Source organism: Hyla sarda, unplaced genomic scaffold, assembly GCF_029499605.1.
Source record: "Hyla sarda isolate aHylSar1 unplaced genomic scaffold, aHylSar1.hap1 scaffold_627, whole genome shotgun sequence".
NCBI lineage: Eukaryota > Metazoa > Chordata > Amphibia > Anura > Hylidae > Hyla > Hyla sarda.
Window position 1 is genome coordinate 96,703 of NW_026610642.1, and position 22,059 is coordinate 118,761.

The following is a 22,059-nucleotide window of genomic DNA, read 5'->3' on the forward strand; positions in this document are numbered from 1 at the left end:
ATAGGAGCTGTGCCAGATGACTGGGGGGAGGATAGGAGCGCTGCATGTAACTGGGGAGAGGATAGGAGCGCTGCATGATGACTGGGGGGAGGATAGGAGCTGTGCCAGATGACTGGGGGGAGGATAGGAGTGCTGCATGATGACTGGGGGGAGGATAGGAGCTGTGCCAGATGACTGGGGGGAGGATAGGAGTGCTGCATGATGACTTGGGGGAGGATAGGAGCGCTGCATGTAACTGGGGGGAGGATAGGAGCGCTGCATGTAACTGGGGGGAGGATAGGAGCGCTGCATGTAACTGGGGGGAGGATAGGAGCGCTGCATGTAACTGGGGAGAGGATAGGAGCGCTGCATGATGATTGGGGGGAGGATAGGAGCTGTGCCAGATGACTGGGGGGAGGATAGGAGTGCTGCATGATGACTGGGGGGAGGATAGGAGCTGTGCCAGATGACTGGGGGGAGGATAGGAGCTGTGCCAGATGACTGGGGGGAGGATAGGAGTGCTGCATGATGACTGGGGGGAGGATAGGAGCGCTGCCTGATGACTGAGGGAGGAGATGAGCGCTGCACGTAACTGGGGGGAAGATAGGTGCGCTGCACGATGACTGGGGGAGGATAGGAGCGCTGCACGATGACTGGAGGGAAGATGGGAGCGCTGCCTGATGAGCTGTAACAGAAACTGTTCTGGTAGGACACCAGTCCCATAGTCCTCACCAGACACTATGAATTGGTCTTTACAGCTGGAGCCATCAATGGGATTGCAGGAGGACTGACTAATGGAGGTAAGTGACCATCAGATCTGTTTTACTACAAGCGGATCCATAAGATCTGAGGATCCACCATCTCCAGATCACATACTGAGGAGACTTCTCTTTTTTAGGGACCGGGAATGGAGGAGGAGGATTACTGTCGGGAGTGCTCAGTGAGTATCCTGGGACGATCTAATAATCCTACTTAATACTCAGACAGGATCCATGTGGCGGTAGATGAAGATGCCCTATTACAGCGCTGTATGAGGAATATGGCGCATCTATAGACACTGTTATGTAACTTTATATAATGGTTTGGCTAAATATATGTCCATATCTAAAGCCTAAAATACTTCCATCCATTTTCTAATAAGCCCCACCCTTTTCCTACTTGACACGCCTCCTTGATGTTTCACACATAATGTAAATGTGGTGCACGACATGTAGCCATTATTCAGGGAATTTAGTAGTAGTTTCCCCTCTAATACTACAACCACCATCATTACTACCCCCGACACTACTACTAGTACTCATACTCCCTTCACTAGTATTACTACGCAACTAATACTACTACAACCACCATCATTACTACCCCAATACTACTACTAGTACTCATACTCCCTTAACTAGTATTACTACACAACTAATACTACTACAACCACCATCATTACTACCCCTGCTACTATTACTCATACTCCCTTCATTAGTATTACTACGCAACTAATACTACTACAACCACCATCATTACTACCCCCGATTCTACTACTAGTACTTATACTCCCTTTACTAGTATTACTACACAACTAATACTACTACAACCACCATCATCATTACTACCCCTGATACTACTACTAGTACTCATACTCCCTTTACTAGTATTACTACACAACTAATACTACTACAACCACCATCATTACTACCCTTGATACTACTACTAGTACTCATACTCCCTTCACTAGTATTACTACACAACTAATACTACTACAACCACCATCATTACTACCCCCAATACTACTACTAGTACTCATACTCCCTTTACTAGTATTACTACACAACTTATACTACTACAACCACCACCATTACTACCCCTGATACTACTACTAGTGCTCATACTCCCTTTACTAGTATTACTACACAACTAATACTACTACAACCACCATCATTACTACCCCCGATTCTACTGCTAGTACTCATACTCCCTTTACTAGTATTACTACACAACTTATACTACTACAACCACCACCATTACTACCCCTGATACTACTACTAGTACTCATACTCCCTTTACTAGTATTACTACACAACTAATTACTACTACAACCACCATCATTACTACCCCTGCTAGAACTACTAGTACTCATACTCCCCTTTACTAGTATTACTACACAACTAATACTACTATAACCACAATCATTACTACCCCTGCTACAACTACTAGTACTCATACTCCCTTCACTAGTATTACTACACAACTTATACTACTAAAACCACCATCATTACTACCACCGATACTACTACTAGTACTCATACTCCCTTTACAAGTATTACTACACAACTAATACTACTACAATCACCATCATTACTACCCCCGATACTACTACTAGTACTCATACTCCCTTTACTAGTATTACTACACAACTAATACTACAACAACCACCACCATTACTACCCTCGATTCTACTACTAGTACTCATACTCCCTTTACTAGTATTACTACACAACTAATACTACTACAACCACCACCATTACTACCCCTGATACTACTACTAGTACTCATACTCCCTTTACTAGTATTACTACACAACTTATACTACTACAACCACCATCATTACTACCCCCGATACTACTGCTAGTACTCATACTCCCTTTACTAGTATTACTACACAACTAATACTACTACAACCACCACCATTACTACCCCGATACTACTACTAGTACCCATACTCCCTTTACTAGTATTACTACACAACTAATACTACTACAAACACCATCATTACTACCCCTGATACTACTACTAGTACTCATACTCCCTTTACTAGTATTACTACACAACTAATACTACTACAACCACCATCATTACTACCCCTGCTACAACTACTAGTACTCATACTCCCTTTACTAGTATTACTACACAACTAATACTACTACAACAACCATCATTACTACCCCCGATACTACTACTAGTACTCACACTCCCTTTACTAGTATTACTACACAACTAATACTACTACAACCACCACACCATTACTACCCCTGCTACAACTACTAGTACTCATACTCCCTTCACTAGTATTACTACACAACTAATACTACTACAAACACCATTACTACCCCTGCTACTACTACTAGAACTCATACTGCCTTTACTAGTATTACTACACAACTAATACTACTAAAACCACCACCATTACTACCCCTGCTACTTCTACTAGTACTCATACTCCCCTTTACTAGTATTACTACACAACTAATACTGCTACAACCACCACACATTACTACCCCTGCTACTACTACTAGTACTCATACTGCTTTACTAGTATTACTACACAACTTATACTACTACAACCACCACCATTACTACCCCTGCTACTACTAGTAGTACTCATACTCCCTTTACTAGTATTACTACACAACTAATACTACTACAACCACCATCATTACTACCCCGATACTACTACTAGTACTCATACTCCCTTTACTAGTATTACTACACAACTTATACTACTACAACTACCATCATTACTACCCCCGATACTACTACTAGTACTCATACTCCCTTTACTAGTATTACTACACAACTAATACTACTACAACCACCACCATTACTACCCCCGATACTATTACTAGTACTCATACTCCCTTTACTACTAGTATTACTACACAACTAATACTACTACAACCACCATCATTACTACCTCTGCTACAACTACTAGTACTCATACTCCCTTTACTAGTATTACTACACAACTAATACTACTACAACCACCATCATTACTACCCCCGATACTACTACTAGTACTCACACTCCCTTTACTAGTATTACTACACAACTAATACTACTACAACCACCACCATTACTACCCCTGCTACAACTACTAGTACTCATACTCCCTTCACTAGTATTACTACACAACTAATACTACTACAAACACCATTACTACCCCTGCTACTACTACTAGAACTCATACTGCCTTTACTAGTATTACTACACAACTAATACTACTAAAACCACCACCATTACTACCCCTGCTACTACTACTATTACTCATACTCCCTTTACTAGTATTACTACACAACTAATACTGCTACAACCACCACCATTACTACCCCTGCTACTACTACTAGTACTCATACTGCTTTACTAGTATTACTACACAACTTATACTACTACAACCACCACCATTACTACCCCTGCTACAACTACTAGTACTCATACTCCCTTCACTAGTATTACTACACAACTAATACTACTACAAACACCATTACTACCCCTGCTACTACTACTAGAACTCATACTGCCTTTACTAGTATTACTACACAACTAATACTACTAAAACCACCACCATTACTACCCCTGCTACTACTACTAGTACTCATACTCCCTTTACTAGTATTACTACACAACTAATACTGCTACAACCACCACCATTACTACCCCTGCTACTACTACTAGTACTCATACTGCTTTACTAGTATTACTACACAACTTATACTACTACAACCACCACCATTACTACCCCTGCTACTACTACTAGTACTCATACTCCCTTTACTAGTATTACTACACAACTAATACTACTACAACCACCATCATTACTACCCCGATACTACTACTAGTACTCATACTCCCTTTACTAGTATTACTACACAACTTATACTACTACAACTACCATCATTACTACCCCCGATACTACTACTAGTACTCATACTCCCTTTACTAGTATTACTACACAACTAATACTACTACAACCACCACCATTACTACCCCCGATACTATTACTAGTACTCATACTCCCTTTACTAGTATTACTACACAACTAATACTACTACAACCACCATCATTACTACCTCTGCTACAACTACTAGTACTCATACTCCCTTTACTAGTATTACTACACAACTAATACTACTACAACCACCATCATCACTACCCCCGATACTACTACTAGTACTCACACTCCCTTTACTAGTGTTACTACACAACTAATACTACTACAACCACCATCATTACTACCCCTGCTACAACTACTAGTACTCATACTCCCTTCACTAGTATTACTACACAACTTATACTACTACAACCACCATCATTACTACCCCCGATACTACTACTAGTACTCATACTCCCTTTACTAGTATTACTACACAACTAATACTACTACAATCACCATCATTACTACCCCCGATACTACCACTAGTACTCATACTCCCTTTACTAGTATTACTACACAACTAATACTACAACAACCACCACCATTAGTACCCCCGATTCTACTACTAGTACTCATACTCCCTTTACTAGTATTACTACACAACTTATACTACTACAACCACCATCATTAATACCCCCGATACTACTGCTAGTACTCATACTCCCTTTACTAGTATTACTACACAACTAATTCTACTACAAACACCATCATTAATACCCCCGATACTACTACTAGTACTCATACTCCCTTTACTAGTATTACTACACAACTTATACTACTACAACCACCACCATTACTACCCCTGCTACAACTACTAGTACTCATACTCCCTTCACTAGTATTATTACACAACTTATACTACTACAACCACCATCATTACTACCCCCGATATTACTACTAGTACTCATACTCCCTTCACTAGTATTACTACACAACTAATACTACTACAACCACAATCATTACTACCCCTGCTACAACTACTAGTACTCATACTCCCTTCACTAGTATTACTACACAACTAATACTACTACAAACACCATTACTACCCCTGCTACTACTACTAGTACTCATACTGCCTTTACTAGTATTACTACACAACTAATACTACTAAAACCACCACCATTACTACCCCTGCTACTACTACTAGTACTCATACTCCCTTTACTAGTATTACTACACAACTAATACTACTACAACCACCACCATTACTACCCCCGATACTACTACTAGTACTCATACTCCCTTTACTAGTATTACTACACAACTTATACTACTACAACCACCACCATTACTACCCCCGATACTACTACTAGTACTCATACTCCCTTTACTAGTATTACTACACAACTAATACTACTACAACCACCATCATTACTACCCCTGCTACAACTACTAGTACTCATACTCCCTTTACTAGTATAACTACAAAACTAATACTACTACAACCACCATCATTACTACCCCTGCTACAACTACTAGTACTCATACTCCCTTTACTAGTATTACTACACAACTAATACTACTACAACCACCATCATTACTACCCCTGCTACAACTACTAGTACTCATACTCCCTTCACTAGTATTACTACACAACTAAAACTACTACAAACACCACCATTACTACCCCTGCTACTACTACTAGTACTCATACTGCCTTTACTAGTATTACTACACAACTAATACTACTAAAACCACCACCATTACTACCCCTGCTACTACTACTAGTACTCATACTCCCTTTACTAGTATTACTACACAACTAATACTGCTACAACCACCACCATTACTACCCCTGCTACTACTACTAGTACTCATACTGCCTTTACTAGTATTACTACACAACTAATACTACTACAACCACCACCATTAATACCCCTGCTACTACTACTAGTACTCATAGTCCCTTTACTAGTATTACTACACAACTAATACTACTACAACCACCATCATTACTACCCCCGATACTACTACTACTAGTACTCATACTCCCTTTACTAGTATTACTACACAACTTATACTACTACAACCACCATCATTACTACCCCCGATACTACTACTAGTACTCATAGTCCCTTTACTAGTATTACTACACAACTAATACTACTACAACCACCACCATTACTACCCCCAATACTATTACTAGTACTCATACTCCCTTTACTAGTATTACTACACAACTAATACTACTACAACCACCATCATTACTACCTCCGATACTACTACTAGTACTCACACTGCCTTTACTAGTATTACTACACAACTAATACTACTACAACCACCATCATTACTACCCCTGCTACAACTACTAGTACTCATACTCCCTTCACTAGTATTACTACACAACTTATACTACTGCAACCACCATCATTACTACCCCTGATACTACTACTAGTACTCATACTCCCTTTACTAGTATTACTACACAACTAATACTACTACAATCACCATCATTACTACCCCCGATACTACCACTAGTACTCATACTCCCTTTACTAGTATTACTACACAACTAATACTACAACAACCACCACCATTACTACCCCCGATTCTACTACTAATACTCATACTCCCTTTACTAGTATTACTACACAACTTATACTACTACTACAACCACCATCATTACTACCCCCGATACTACTGCTAGTACTCATACTCCCTTTTCTAGTATTACTACACAACTAATACTACTACAAACACCATCATTAATACCCCCGATACTACTACTAGTACTCATATTCCCTTTACTAGTATTACTACACAACTTATACTACTACAACCACCACCATTACTACCCCCGATACTACTTCTAGTACTCATACTCCATTTACTAGTATTACTACACAACTAATACTACTACAACCACCATCATTACTACCCCTGATACTACTACTAGTACTCATACTCCCTTTACTAGTATTACTACACAACTAATACTACTACAACCACCACCATTACTACCCCTGATACTACTACTAGTACTCATACTCCCTTTACTAGTATTACTACACAACTAATACTACTACAACCACCATCATTACTACCCCTGCTACAACTAATAGTACTCATACTCCCTTTACTAGTATTACTACACAACTAATATTACTACAACCACCATCATTACTACCCCTGCTACTACTACTAGTACTCATACTGCCTTTACTAGTATTACTACACAACTAATACTACTACAACCACCACCATTACTACCCCTGCTACTACTGCTAGTACTCATACTCCCTTTACTAATATTACTACACAACTAATACTGCTACAACCACCACCATTACTACCCCTGCTACTACTACTAGTACTCATACTGCCTTTACTAGTATTACTAAACAACTTATACTACTACAACCACCACAATTACTACCTCTGCTACTACTAGTACTCATACTCCCTTTACTAGTTTTACTACACAACTAATACTACTACAACCACCATCATTACTACCCCTGCTGCAACTACTAGTACTCATACTCCCTTTACTAGTATTACTGTACAACTAATACTACTACAACCACCACCATTACTACCCCTGCTACTACTACTAGTACTCATATTGCCTTTACTAGTATTACTACACAACTAATACTACTACAACCACCATCATTACTGCCCCCGATACTACTTATAATACTCATACTCCCTTTACTAGTATTACTACACAACTAATACTACTACAACCACCACCATTACTACCCCTGCTACTAGTAGTACTCATGCTCCCTTCACTAGTATTACTACGAAACTAATACTACTACAACCGCCATCATTACTACCCCTGCTACAACTACTAGTACTCATACTGCCTTTACTAGTATTACTACACAACTTATACTACTACAACCACCACAATTACTACCCCTGCTACTACTACTAGTACTCATACTCCCTTTACTAATATTACTGCACAAATAAGACTACTACAACCACCACCATTAATACCTCTGCTACTACTACTAGTACTCATACTCCCTTTGCAAAGTATTACTGCACAACTAATACTACTACAACCACCACCATTACTACCCCTGCTACTACTACTAGTACTCATACTCCTTCCACTAGTATTACTACACAACTAATACTACTACAACCACCATCATTACTACCCCTGCTACTACTACTAGTACTCATACTACTTTTACTAGTATTACTACACAACTTACACTACTACAACCACCACCATTACTACCCCTGCTACTACTACTAGTACTCATACTCCCTTTACTAGTATTACTGCACAACTAATACTACTACAACCACCACCATTACTACCCCTGATACTACTATTAGTACTCATACTCCCTTTACTAGTATTACTGCACAACTAATACTACTACAACCACCATCATTACTACCCCCGATACTACTACTAGTACTCATACTCCCTTTACTAGTATTACTACACAACTTATACTACTCGACCACCATCATTACTACCCCCGATACTACTACTAGTACTCATGATCCCTTTACTAGTATTACTACACAACTAATACTACTACAACCACCATCATTACTACCCCCGATACTACTACTAGTACTCTTACTCCCTTAATTAGTATTACTACACAACTAATACTACTACAACCACCACCATTACTACCCCTGCTACTATTTCTCATACTGCCTTTACTAGTATTACTACACAACTAATACTACTACAACCACAACCATTACTACCCCTGCTACTACTACTAGTACTCATATTGCCTTTACTAATATTACGACACAACTTATACTACTACAACCACCACAATTACTACCCCTGCTACTACTACTAGTACTCACACTCCCTTTACTAGTATTACTACACAACTAATACTACTACAACCACCATCTTCTCTACCCCTGCTACAACTACTAGTACTCATACTCCCTTTACTAGTATTACTGCACAACTAATACTACTAAAAACACCACCATTACTACCCCTGCTGCTACTACTACTAGTACTCATACTGTCTTTACTAGTATTACTACACAACTAATACTACTACAACCACCATCATTACAGCCCCCGATACTATTACTAGTACTCATACTCCCTTTACTAGTATTACTACACAACTAATACTACTACAACCACCATCATTACTACCCCTGCTACTAGAAGTACTCATACTCCCTTCACTAGTATTGCTACGAAACTAATACTACTACAACCACGATCATTACTACCCCTGCTACAACTACTAGTACACATACTGCCTTTACTAGTATTACTACATAACTTACACTACTACAACCACCACAATTACTACCCCTGCTACTACTACTAGTACTCATAATCCCTTTACGAGTATTACTGCACAACTAATACTACTACAACCACCACCATTACTACCCCTGATTCTACTATTAGTACTCATACTCCCTTTACTAGTATAACTAGGCAACTAATACCACAGCAACCACCACCATTACTACCCCTGCTACTACTACTAGTACTCATACTCCCCTTACTAGTATTACTGCACAACTAATACTAGAACAACCACCACCATTACTACCCCTGTTGCTACTACTAGTACTCATACTCCCTTTACTAGTATTACTGTACAACTAACACTACTACAACCACCACCATTACTACCCCCGCTGCTACTACTACTAGTACTTATACTCGCTTTACTGGAATAACTACACAACTAATACAACAACAACCATCATTACTACCCCTGCTACTACTCCTCGTACTCATACTTCCTTTACTAGTATTACTACACAACTAATACTATTACAACCACCACCGTTACTCCCCCTGCTACTACTACTCATACTCCCTTTACTAGTATTACTGCACAAGTAACACTACTACAACCACCACCATTACTACTAGTAGTCATACTCCCTTTACTAGTATTACTACACAACTAATACTGCTATAACCACCACCATTACTACCCCTGCTACTACTACTAGTACTCATACTCACTTTACTAGTATTACTACACAACTAATACTACTACAACCACCATCATTACTACCCCTGCTACAACTACTAGTACTCATACTCCCTTTACTAGTATTACTGCACAAGTTATACTACTACTACAACCACCACCATTACTACCCCTGCTACTACTACTAGTACTCACACTCCCTTTACTAGTATTACTACACAACTAATACTCCTACAACCACAATCCTTACTACCTCTGCTACTACTACTAGTACTCATACTCCCTTTACTAGTATTACTACACAACTTATGCTACTATAACCACTACCATTACTACCCCTGCTACAACTAATAGTACTCATAGTCCCTTTACTAGTATTACTACACAACTAATACTACTATAACCACGATCATTACTACCCCTCATACTACTACTAGTACTCATACTCCCTTTACTAGTATTACTGCACAACTAACACTACTACAACCACCACCATTACTACTAGTACTCATACTCCCTTTACTAGTGTTACTATACAACTAACACTACCACAACCACCACCATTACTACCCCCGCTGTTACTACTAGTAGTACTCATACTCCCTTTACTAGTATTACTGCACAACTTAGATTACTACAACCACCACCATTACTACCCTTGCTACTACTACTAGTACTCATACTCCCTTTACTAGTATAATCACACAAATAATACTACCACAACCACCACCATTACTACCCCCGCTGTTACTACTAGTAGTACTCATACTCCCTTTACTAGTATTACTACACAACTTATACTACTATAACCACCACCATTACTACCCCAGCTACTACTACTAGTACTCATACTCCCTTTACTAGTATTACTGCACAACTAACACTACTACAACCACCACCATTACTACTAGTACTCATACTCCCTTTACTAGTGTTACTATACAACTAACACTACCACAACCACCACCATTACTACCCCCGCTGTTACTACTAGTAGTACTCATACTCCCTTTACTAGTATTACTACACAACTAATACTACTACAACCACCACCATTACTACTAGTTCTCATACTCCCTTTATTATTATTTCTACACAACTAATACTACTACAACCTCCACCATTACTACCCCTGCTACTACTACTAGTACTCCTACTCCCTTTACTAGTATAACTACACAACTAATACTACTACAACCACCATAATTACTTCCCCTGCTACTACTACTAGTACTCATACTCCCTTTACTAATATTACTACACAGCTAATACTACTTCAACCCACTCCATTACTACTAGTACTCATACTCCCTTTACTAGTTTTATGCAACTAATACTATTACAACCACCACCGTTACTACCCCTGCTACTACTACTCATACTCCCTTTACTAGTATTACTGCACAAGTAACACTACTACAACCACCACCATTACTACTAGTAGTCATACTCCCTTTACTAGTATTACTACACAACTAATACTGCTATAACCACCACCATTACTACCCCTGCTACTACTACTAGTACTCATACTCACTTTACTAGTATTACTACACAACTAATACTACTACAACCACCATCATTACTACCCCTGCTACAACTACTAGTACTCATACTCCCTTTACTAGTATTACTGCACAAGTTATACTACTACAACCACCACCATTACTACCCCTGATACTACTACTAGTACTCATACTCCCTTTACTAGTATTACTACACAACTAATAATACTTCAACCACCATCATCACTACCCCTGCTAGAACTACTAGTACTCATATTCCCTTTACTAGTATTACTACACAACTAATACTACTACAACCACCATCATTACTACCCCCGCTACTACTACTAGTACTCACACTCCCTTTACTAGTATTACTACACAACTAATACTACTACAACCACCATCATTACTACCCCTGCTACAACTACTAGTACTCATACTCCCTTTACTAGTATTACTACACAACTAATACTACTACAACCACCATCATTACTACCCTTGATACTACTACTAGTACTCATACTCCCTTCACTAGTATTACTACACAACTAATACTACTACAACCACCATCATTACTACCCCCGATACTACTACTAGTACTCACACTCCCGTTACTAGTATTACTACACAACTAATACTACTACAACCACAATCATTACTACCCCTGTTACTACTACTAGTACTCATATTCCCTTTACTAGTATTACTACACAACTAATACTACTACAACCACCATCATTACTACTCCTGCTACTAGTAGTACTCATACACCCTTCACTAGTATTACTACGAAACTAATACTACTATAACCACCACCGTTACTACCCCCGGTACTACTACTAGAACTCATACTCCCTTTACTAGTATTACTACACAACTATTACTACTATAACCACAACCATTACTACCCCTGCTACTACTACTAGTACTCATACTCACTTTACTAGTATTACTACACAACTAATACTACTACAACCACCATCATTACTACCCCTGATACAACTACTAGTACTCATACTCCCTTTACTAGTATTACTACACAACTAATACTACTACAACCACCATCATTACTACCCCTGCTACAACTACTAGTACTCATACTCCCTTTACTAGTATTACTGCACAAGTTATACTACTACAACCACCACCATTACTACCTCTGCTACTACTACTAGTACTTACACTCCCTTTACTAGTATTACTACACAACTAATTCTCCTACAACCACAATCCTTACTACCCCTGCTACTACTAGTACTCATACTCCCTTTACTAGTATTACTACACAACTTATGCTACTATAACCACCACCATTACTACCTCTGCTACAACTAATAGTACTCATAGTCCCTTTACTAGTATTGCTACACAACTAATACTACTATAACCACCACCATTACAACCCCTGCTACTACTACTAGTACTCATACTCCCTTTACTAATATTACTACACAACTAATACTACTACAACCACCACCTTTACTACCTCTGCTACTACTACTAGTACTCATACTCCCTTTAATAGTATTACTACACAACTAATACTACTATAACCACCACCATTACTACCCCTGCTACTACTACTAGTACTCATACTTCTTTCACTAGTATTACTACACAATTAATATTACTACAACCATCATTACTACCTCTGTTACTACTACTTGTATTAATACTCCCTTCACTAGCATTACTTTACAGCTAACACTACTACTGCCATCACTACTTCTACTATTGAGATATTACTAGTTCAGTATATCCTGTTATTTCTTAAATTTAACGGGGGTGATCTGTGTCCCTGAACCTATTACAACGAGTTTACCAATTATTACCTAATAAATTTAGCATAAACTCTACTATAAATGTTTACTCCATGTGGATTAGAAGGACATTCTGAGATATTAATTGATCCCTACATTGTATTTTTCAGATGCCGGGGGAGATCTTTTCTCAGGGACAGGTAGAGTCACATGATCTATAGATCCCGGATTTAAGGATTTGGTATCAGACACTTTATTTGGTTCATGTCTGACTGTTCTGTCCTCCTTATGTGTGAGGGGAAGAAGTCGACAGAAAACTAAACTCCTTCCCAACAATTCATTGACAAAGGAGAATCGTCCAACATCGACTTCTCTTATAAGGATAGGATGAAAGAGAAAGATAATGGGGGAGATTCATCAAAGCTGACGAGTTATCCATAGCAACCAATCTCATCGCTGCAGAGGCCTTGTTAAAAATTAAAGAAGCGATCTGATTGGTTGCTATGGACAACTCTTCCTCTGGACAAGTGTTGATAAATCTCCCCCATGTGTTTCTTAGCTTCTGCTTATTATAAGATACACGTGAACCCGGCGGCTGAGGCGCTATCACGGCTTCTGGATTAGGAATTTGCTGCATCTGTAGCCACGGTTATCTATTTATATTAAAGGGGTACTCCGGCACTAAGACATCTTATCCCCTATCTAAAGGAGAGGGGATAAGATGCCTGATTGTGGGTGTCCCGCCGCTGGGGACCCCTGTGATCTTTCACGCAGCACACCGTTACCGTCAGCCCCCGGAGCTTGTTCGCTCCGGGTCTGATGACTGACGATCATGGGACCAGAGTATTGTGATGTCAAGGCTCCGCCCCCTGTGTGATGTCACGCCCTGACCCCTCAATGCAAGCCTATGGGAGGCTTGCATTGAGGGGGTGGAGCGTGACGTCACACAGGGGGCAGTGTGTGATGTCACACGGGGGCGGAGCCGTAACGTTACAATACTCCGGCCCCATGAACGGCAGTCATCAGACCCCGAGTGAATGCTCCGGGGGCTGAAGGTAACGGGGTGCTGTGTGAAAGATCACGGGGGTCCCCATCGGTGGGACATCCACAATCAGGTATCTTATCCCCTATCCTTAAGATGTCTTAGTGCTGGAGTACCCCTTTAACTATTTGTGGGCTGAATTTATGTCAGTATCTAAAGCCAACAATATCGGGTCACATTTCCCCTTTTTGTTAAGTCCCACCCTTTCCTCGCATGCTCCGCCCCTTTGTTTAAAACTCATAGTGAATATGGTGCAAGGTATTTTGGGGGACAGTAGCCCCAGAATTTTGAAGTAAACCTACAATGTATGATATAGACCCATAGTATTTACTCTAAAACATCTAATTCTAGATCCCCTAATGTTATACAATGGGGCAGGTTTACTCATCCAAATGTAGAGAGTTCTGGCTTATTTGGCCCCAAATCATTTTCTTACCTGACTTGAGCCTCTCGTCTTGGCTAAATGTAGAGTAATATGGTCTAAGTTGTGTCTCTGGCCCTGATGTGGTAATATTGGTTTCCTGATTTGGTTCTGTGGGTTTTTCATGGTATTTATTATGTACATATAGGAGTGTGAACTTTTTGGCACATGGATAATTTGGTGCATTGTGAGGGGAAAATCCGGCTGAGCACATTTCCTCAGTCCTCAGGGGATTTTTACAGCAAAATGTGTAACAAACAAAAAATTTAAATACTTCCACCAATGACATCATCGAGTATGGTTTGCTTTTCCATTCATTAGGACAAAAAAATTTACTATATTGAAAAAATCAAAACAAAACAAAAAAAAGTGTAACAAAGCATGAGAAATAAATTGAAAGAATTTTCAATAGCAAAAAAGAATAAAAAACAGATTTTTTTTACACTAATAACATTTGAAAATTATTTCATTTATGAATAATATTTTAAAAAAATTCTGTTTTGCATCTGAATAGTTTTTTTTTTAGAATAATTGTTTGTTTTCTCGTCACCGTCTGTGTGGTAAGAAATGTTTTCGATTTTTAGGGGTTTTCCTAAGTAAACACACGGGGAGAATTATCAAAACCTGTCTAGAGGAAAAGTCGCTACTTTCACTTTTGAAAAGACCTGTGAAAAATGAAAGAAGCGATCTGATTCGTTGCTATGGGCAACTCAGCAATGTTTCCTCTGGACAGGTTTTGATAAATCTCCCCCACAGGGATTTGGAGATGTCTTGTAGCCATGCCCCCTTTTCCAGATTTATTCAGAAGTTTTCCACTTCTATCTTTTTTCCAGGCAAATTCTGGCCGAGACAATGTGCGACACAATTTTGGCGCACAGCACAAACAAAATCAGTCATAAACACATAAAGTACATGAGGGCCAATGTGTGCCAAACAAGAACAGCCTCTCCAATGTTTCACCATGCCCATGGCTTCGTCAAGATTTGCAAGGCTCACAACCCTTGACAAAGACGTGGATGTGTTGAAATGTCGGGAAGGCTGTTTCCATTTTAATACAGTCGTGCCTACAGAGAATTCAATATATATAATATGTAAACCCACTAAAGAGCAAGGATGGCTAATAATAGCACCTAACAGCGGGAGGGTGTCAGCAGTGAATGGTTGTAGCCCCACCTAGTGGTGTAAGAGGCCACTACCTGATGTTCAGTTACCATAGGCACAGATAAATTATCTAAGGGATTTGTGTTTATACGAGATAGTTTATCCCTCTATGAACTCTATGTTCCTTTATACAACAAAGGAAGCTTTTTTTTTTGGGGGGGGGGGGTCTCTCCCTGAAGGAATTGCCCCCTCAGCCAATGACTGGGGGCAGTTGTGTCCCACCTCAGCAGGAAATTGTAGGAGTGGGCAGTTCTTATGGGGGCAACATATTACAGGAACCTGGAAGAAGTGGTAAGGGAATGGAGATCGGGAGCCGTCAAAGTGGCAGTTAGGGGGGAACAGGAGGAGGTGAATATCAATATCATAATTACACTCCTGTTATGATATAGATTTTAGTCTGCTTGGTTTTAAGTACATCTCTTAGTTTTTAGTATTTTTTTTACGTCCGTTCTGCTTTAACCTTGTTATCCTAGTCTGTGTTCACACTGGACATCTTGTGCTTGTACCCGTGCTCAGTATTTAGTATTCCTGTTTAGAGTCCTTACCCGTATTCCTCCATGTTTTGGAGTTTGGCTTTTGAAGTTTTCTCTAGAGTCTGTTCAGACTCATCCGGTTCTCAGTCTTGTGTTTCATGTATTATATTTGTTTCCTTCTAGAACAGTATCCTGATCACATGGTGGAGTATGCCCACTGGCTAGGAGGCTATTTGGCTTTAATATTGATGTCCCTCCATATTTGGAGTGGGGAGTCTAGTTTGTTCTTTGTGTGCTCTGAACTAGTATCTGTTTGTGTAGAGTGTTCTGTGTCCAGTGTGAACAGTGTTCTATGTTTCCTGACCTGTTTAGTGTTTGACATTCAGTTAATCTGTTCATCCCCTGCATCTCCTGGTTTCTGCCGTACACTTATTCCATGTTTAGTCTTGTTCATTTATTCATATCTGCTGTTTTTCTTGTTTCTGAACTGTATGTTAGTACGCAATATCCTGCCCTGTTTGTATATTTATATCCTGTCTGGTTTATCTTGTTGTTGGTTATTCCTGTTACTTGTACTCCTGACCTGTCCCCGACTATGTACTGTATATTTGTTTAGCTTTACACCCATTGCACTTTAGCACAGGAAGGGACCGGCGCCCAGTTGTCGATCCATCATTTAGGGTGGATGGGCAGTAGGCAGGAAGAGTGTTTCTCGGGACAGCTTAAGGCTGACTCTCCCTGTCCACCCCTCGTCATGATACCAACAATCACTAAGATTCTAGGAAAAGTAACTTGAATAAAATACCAAATAGAACTGTCGGACAACTTTGTATGCTCCGGTCCTGGAGGAAATCTTTCATCAAATGACGAAATATAGCAAGTGTGCAGAATGGTGAATGGCCTGGATCGGGAGCATGAGACCGTAATGTAGAACTGTTTCTTAGTCTGGGAAGCACATGGACAATAATGTTCTCTTTTCTTAGTAGGTGGAATCCTCAATGGAGTTGGAGGAACTAAAGGAGGACACAAGAATGGATTAGGTAATTCCTATTTTAGCCTAGTAGTAGTAATAGTAGCAGTAGTGGCAGTAGTAGTAGTAAAAGTGGCAGTAGTACTAATAGTGGAAGTAGTAGTAGATGGACAGTATTACTAATAGTGGAAGTAGTAGTAGATGGACAGTATTACTAATAGTGGAAGTAGTAGTAGATGGACAGTATTACTAATAGTGGAAGTAGTAGTAGATGGACAGTATTACTAATAGTGGCAGTAGTAGTAAAAGTGGCAGTAGTACTAATAGTGGAAGTAGTAGTAGATGGACAGTATTACTAATAGTGGAAGTAGTAGTAAAAGTGGCAGTAGTACTAATAGTGGAAGTAGTAGTAGATGGACAGTATTACTAATAGTGGAAGTAGTAGTAAAAGTGGCAGTAGTACTAATAGTGGAAGTAGTAGTAGATGGACAGTATTACTAATAGTGGAAGTAGTAGTAGATGGACAGTATTACTAATAGTGGAAGTAGTAGTAGATGGACAGTATTACTAATAGTGGAAGTAGTAGTAGATGGACAGTAGTACTAGGTGCAGAGATTGTGTGGCCATATCAGGCAGTTGTAATATTAATATTACTAAAGTTACAATAGTAACAGTAGCAGTAACAACAGTAAGTAGTTATAGTGATGACATTGTCATGTAGTCCTAGTGGGATTGTTGGTATAGTAGTCAATGATGTAGTAGGCATGGTATCAGACAGTACAACCAGTAATAGGTCAGTGGTAGTATTAACTGTGCAGTATCAGTAGTAGTTGTAATTGCAGCAGCAGCAGTTGTTGTTGTAGCGGTATTCCGGGTAGTGGTTGTAGTAGTTGTAATGGTAGTACAGGTTGTGGCTGTAATTGTAGCAGTAGTCCTGGTAGTGGTTGTAGTAGTTGTAGCGGTAGTATGGGTTGTGGTTGTAGTAGTTGTAGTCCTGGTTGTAGTTGTAGTCCTGGTAGTGGTTGTAGTAGTTGTAACGGTAGTATGGGTTGTGGTTGTAGTAGTTGTCCTGGTTGTAGTAGTTATAGTGGTAGTCCTGGTTGTAGTAGTTGTAGTCCTGGTTGTGGTTGTAGTAGTTGTAGTGGTAGTCCTGGTGGTGGTTGTAGTAGTTGTAGCGGTAGTATGGGTTGTGGTTGTAGTAGTTGTCCTGGTTGTGGTTGTAGTAGTTGTAGTGGGGGTTGTGGTAGTTATAGTGGTAGTCCTGGTTGTAGTAGTTGTAGTTGTGGTTGTAGTAGTTGTAGCGATAGTCCTGGTTGTGGTTGTAGTAGTTTTAGCGGTAGTCCTGGTAGATGTTGTAGTGGTAGTCCGGGTTGTGGTAGTTGTAGTTGTGGTTGTAGTAGCTGTAGTGGTAGTCCTGGTAGTGGTTGTAGTAGTTTTAGCGGTAGTCCTGGTAGGGGTTGTAGTGGTAGTCCTGGTTGTGGTTGTAGTAGTTTTAGCGGTAGTCCTGGTTGTGGTTGTAGTGGTAGTCCGGGTTGTGGTAGTTGTAGTTGTGGTTGTAGTAGCTGTAGTGGTAGTCCTGGTAGTGGTTGTAGTAGTTTTAGCGGTAGTCCTGGTAGGGGTTGTAGTGGTAGTCCTGGTTGTGGTTGTAGTAGTTTTAGCGGTAGTCCTGGTTGTGGTAGTAGTGGTAGTCCGGGTTGTGGTAGTTGTAGATGTGGTTGTAGTAGCTGTAGTGGTAGTCCTGGTAGTGGTTGTAGTGGTAGTCTGGGTTGTGGTTGTAGTAGTTGTAGTCCTGGTTGCGGTTGTAGTAGTTGTAGCGGTAGTCCTGGTTGTAGTAGTTGTAGCGGTAGTCCTGGTTGTGGTTGAAGTAGTTGTAGTCCTGGTTGTGGTAGTTGTAGCGGTAGTCCTGGTTGTGGTTGTAGTAGTTGTAGTCCTGGTTGTGGTAGTTGTGGCGGTAGTCCTGGTTGTGGTTGTAGTAGTTGTAGTCCTGGTTGTGGTTGTAGCGGTAGTCCTGGTTGTGGTTGAAGTAGTTGTAGTCCTGGTTGTGGTAGTTGTAGTGGTAGTCCTGGTTGTAGTTGTAGTGGTAGTCCTGATTGTGGTTGAAGTAGTTGTAGTCCTGGTTGTAGAAGTTGTAGCGGTAGTCCTGGTTGTGGTTGAAGTAGTTGTAGTCCTGGTTGCGGTTGTAGTAGTTGTAGCGGTAGTCCTGGTTGTAGTAGTTGTAGCGGTAGTCCTGGTTGTGGTTGTAGTAGTTGTAGTCCTGGTTGTGGTAGTTGTAGCGGTAGTCCTGGTTGTGGTTGTAGTAGTTGTAGTCCTGGTTGTGGTAGTTGTAGCGGTATTCCTGGTTGTGGTTGAAGTAGTTGTAGTCCTGGTTGTAGAAGTTATAGCGGTAGTCCTGGTTGTGGTTGTAGTAGTTGTAGTCCTGGTTGTGGTAGTTGTAGTGGAAGTCCTGGTTGTAGTTGTAGCGGTAGTCCTGGTTGTGGTACTTGTAGTGGTAGTTCTGGTTGTAGTTGTAGTGGTAGTCCTGGTTGTGGTTGTAGTAGTTGTAGTCCTGGTTGTGGTAGTTGTAGTGGTAGTCCTGGTTGTAGTTGTAGTGGTAGTCCTGGTTGTGGTTGTAGTAGTTGTAGTCCTGGTTGTGGTTGTAGCGGTAGTCCTGGTTGTGGTTGTAGTAGTTGTAGTCCTGGTTGTGGTAGTTGTAGTGGTAGTCCTGGTTGTAGTTGTAGCGGTAGTCCTGGTTGTGGTTGAAGTAGTTATAGTCCTGGTTGTAGAAGTTGTAGTGGTAGTCCTGGTTGTGGTTGTAGTAGTTGTAGTCCTGGTTGTAGAAGTTATAGCGGTAGTCCTGGTTGTGGTTGTAGTAGTTGTAGTCCTGGTTGTAGAAGTTATAGCCGTAGTCCTGGTTGTGGTTGAAGTAGTTGTAGTCCTGGTTGTGGTAGTTGTAGCGGTAGTCCTGGTTGTGGTTGTAGTAGTTGTAGTCCTGGTTGTGGTTGTAGCGGTAGTCCTGGTTGTGGTTGGAGTAGTTGTAGTCCTGGTTGTGGTAGTTGTAGTGGTAGTCCTGGTTGTAGTTGTAGCGGTAGTCCTGGTTGTGGTTGAAGTAGTTGTAGTCCTGGTTGTAGAAGTTGTAGCGGTAGTCCTGGTTGTGGTTGTAGTAGTTGTAGTCCTGGCTGTGGTAGTTGTAGCAGTGGTCCTGGTTGTGGTTGTAGCGGTAGTCCTATTAGTGGTTGTAGTAGTTGTAGTCCTGGTTGTAGTAGTTGTAGCGGTAGTCCTGGTTGTGGTTGTAGTAGTTGTAGTCCTGGCTGTGGTAGTTGTAGTGGTAGTCCTGGTTGTGGTTTTAGTAGTTGTAGTCCTGGTTGTGGTTGTAGTAGTTGTAGTCCTGGCTGTGGTAGTTGTACCAGTGGTCCTGGTTGTGGTTGTAGCGGTAGTCCTGTTAGTGGTTGTAGTAGTTGTAGTCCTGGTTGTGGTAGTTGTAGCAGTGGTCCTGGTTGTGGTTGTAGCGATAGTCCTGGTTGTGGTTGTAGCGGTAGTCCTGTTAGTGGTTGTAGTAGTTGTAGTCCTGGTTGTGGTTGTAGCGGTAGTCCTGTTAGTGGTTGTAGTAGTTGTAGTCCTGGTTGTAGTAGTTGTAGTCCTGGTTGTGGTTGTAGTAGTTGTAGTCCTGGTTGTGGTAGTTGTAGCAGTGGTCCTGGTTGTGGTTGAAGTAGTTGTAGTCCTGTTAGTGGTTGTAGTAGTTGTAGTCCTGGTTGTGGTAGTTGTAGCAGTGGTCCTGGTTGTGGTTGAAGTAGTTGTAGTCCTGTTAGTGGTTGTAGTAGTTGTAGTCCTGGCTGTGGTAGTTGTAGCAGTGGTCCTGGTTGTGGTTGTAGAGGTAGTCCTGTTAGTGGTTGTAGTAGTTGTAGTCCTGGTTGTGGTTGTAGCGGTAGTCCTGGTTGTGGTTGAAGTAGTTGTAGTCCTGGTTGTGGTTGTAGTAGTTGTAGTCCTGGCTGTGGTAGTTGTAGCAGTGGTCCTGGTTGTGGTTGTAGCGGTAGTCCTGTTAGTGGTTGTAGTAGTTGTAGTCCTGGTTGTGGTAGTTGTAGCAGTGGTCCTGGTTGTGGTTGTAGTAGTTGTAGTCCTGGTTGTGGTAGTTGTAGCAGTGGTCCTGGTTGTGGT

The 22,059-nt window shown here is 40.6% G+C and overlaps 1 protein-coding gene across 1 annotated transcript in view; it reads left to right on the plus strand.

Annotated features, from left to right (window-relative positions):
* LOC130341775 (IgGFc-binding protein-like) overlaps positions 1–22,059 on the plus strand; it is a 74,259-nt gene that overhangs the window by 21,207 nt on the left and 30,993 nt on the right. Inside the window, exons 7-10 of the mRNA XM_056554234.1 lie at positions 738–779; positions 878–919; positions 14,032–14,061; positions 17,945–17,998. The gene's annotated coding sequence lies outside the window, so the exon portion shown is untranslated. The remainder of the gene's footprint in view (positions 1–737; positions 780–877; positions 920–14,031; positions 14,062–17,944; positions 17,999–22,059) is intronic.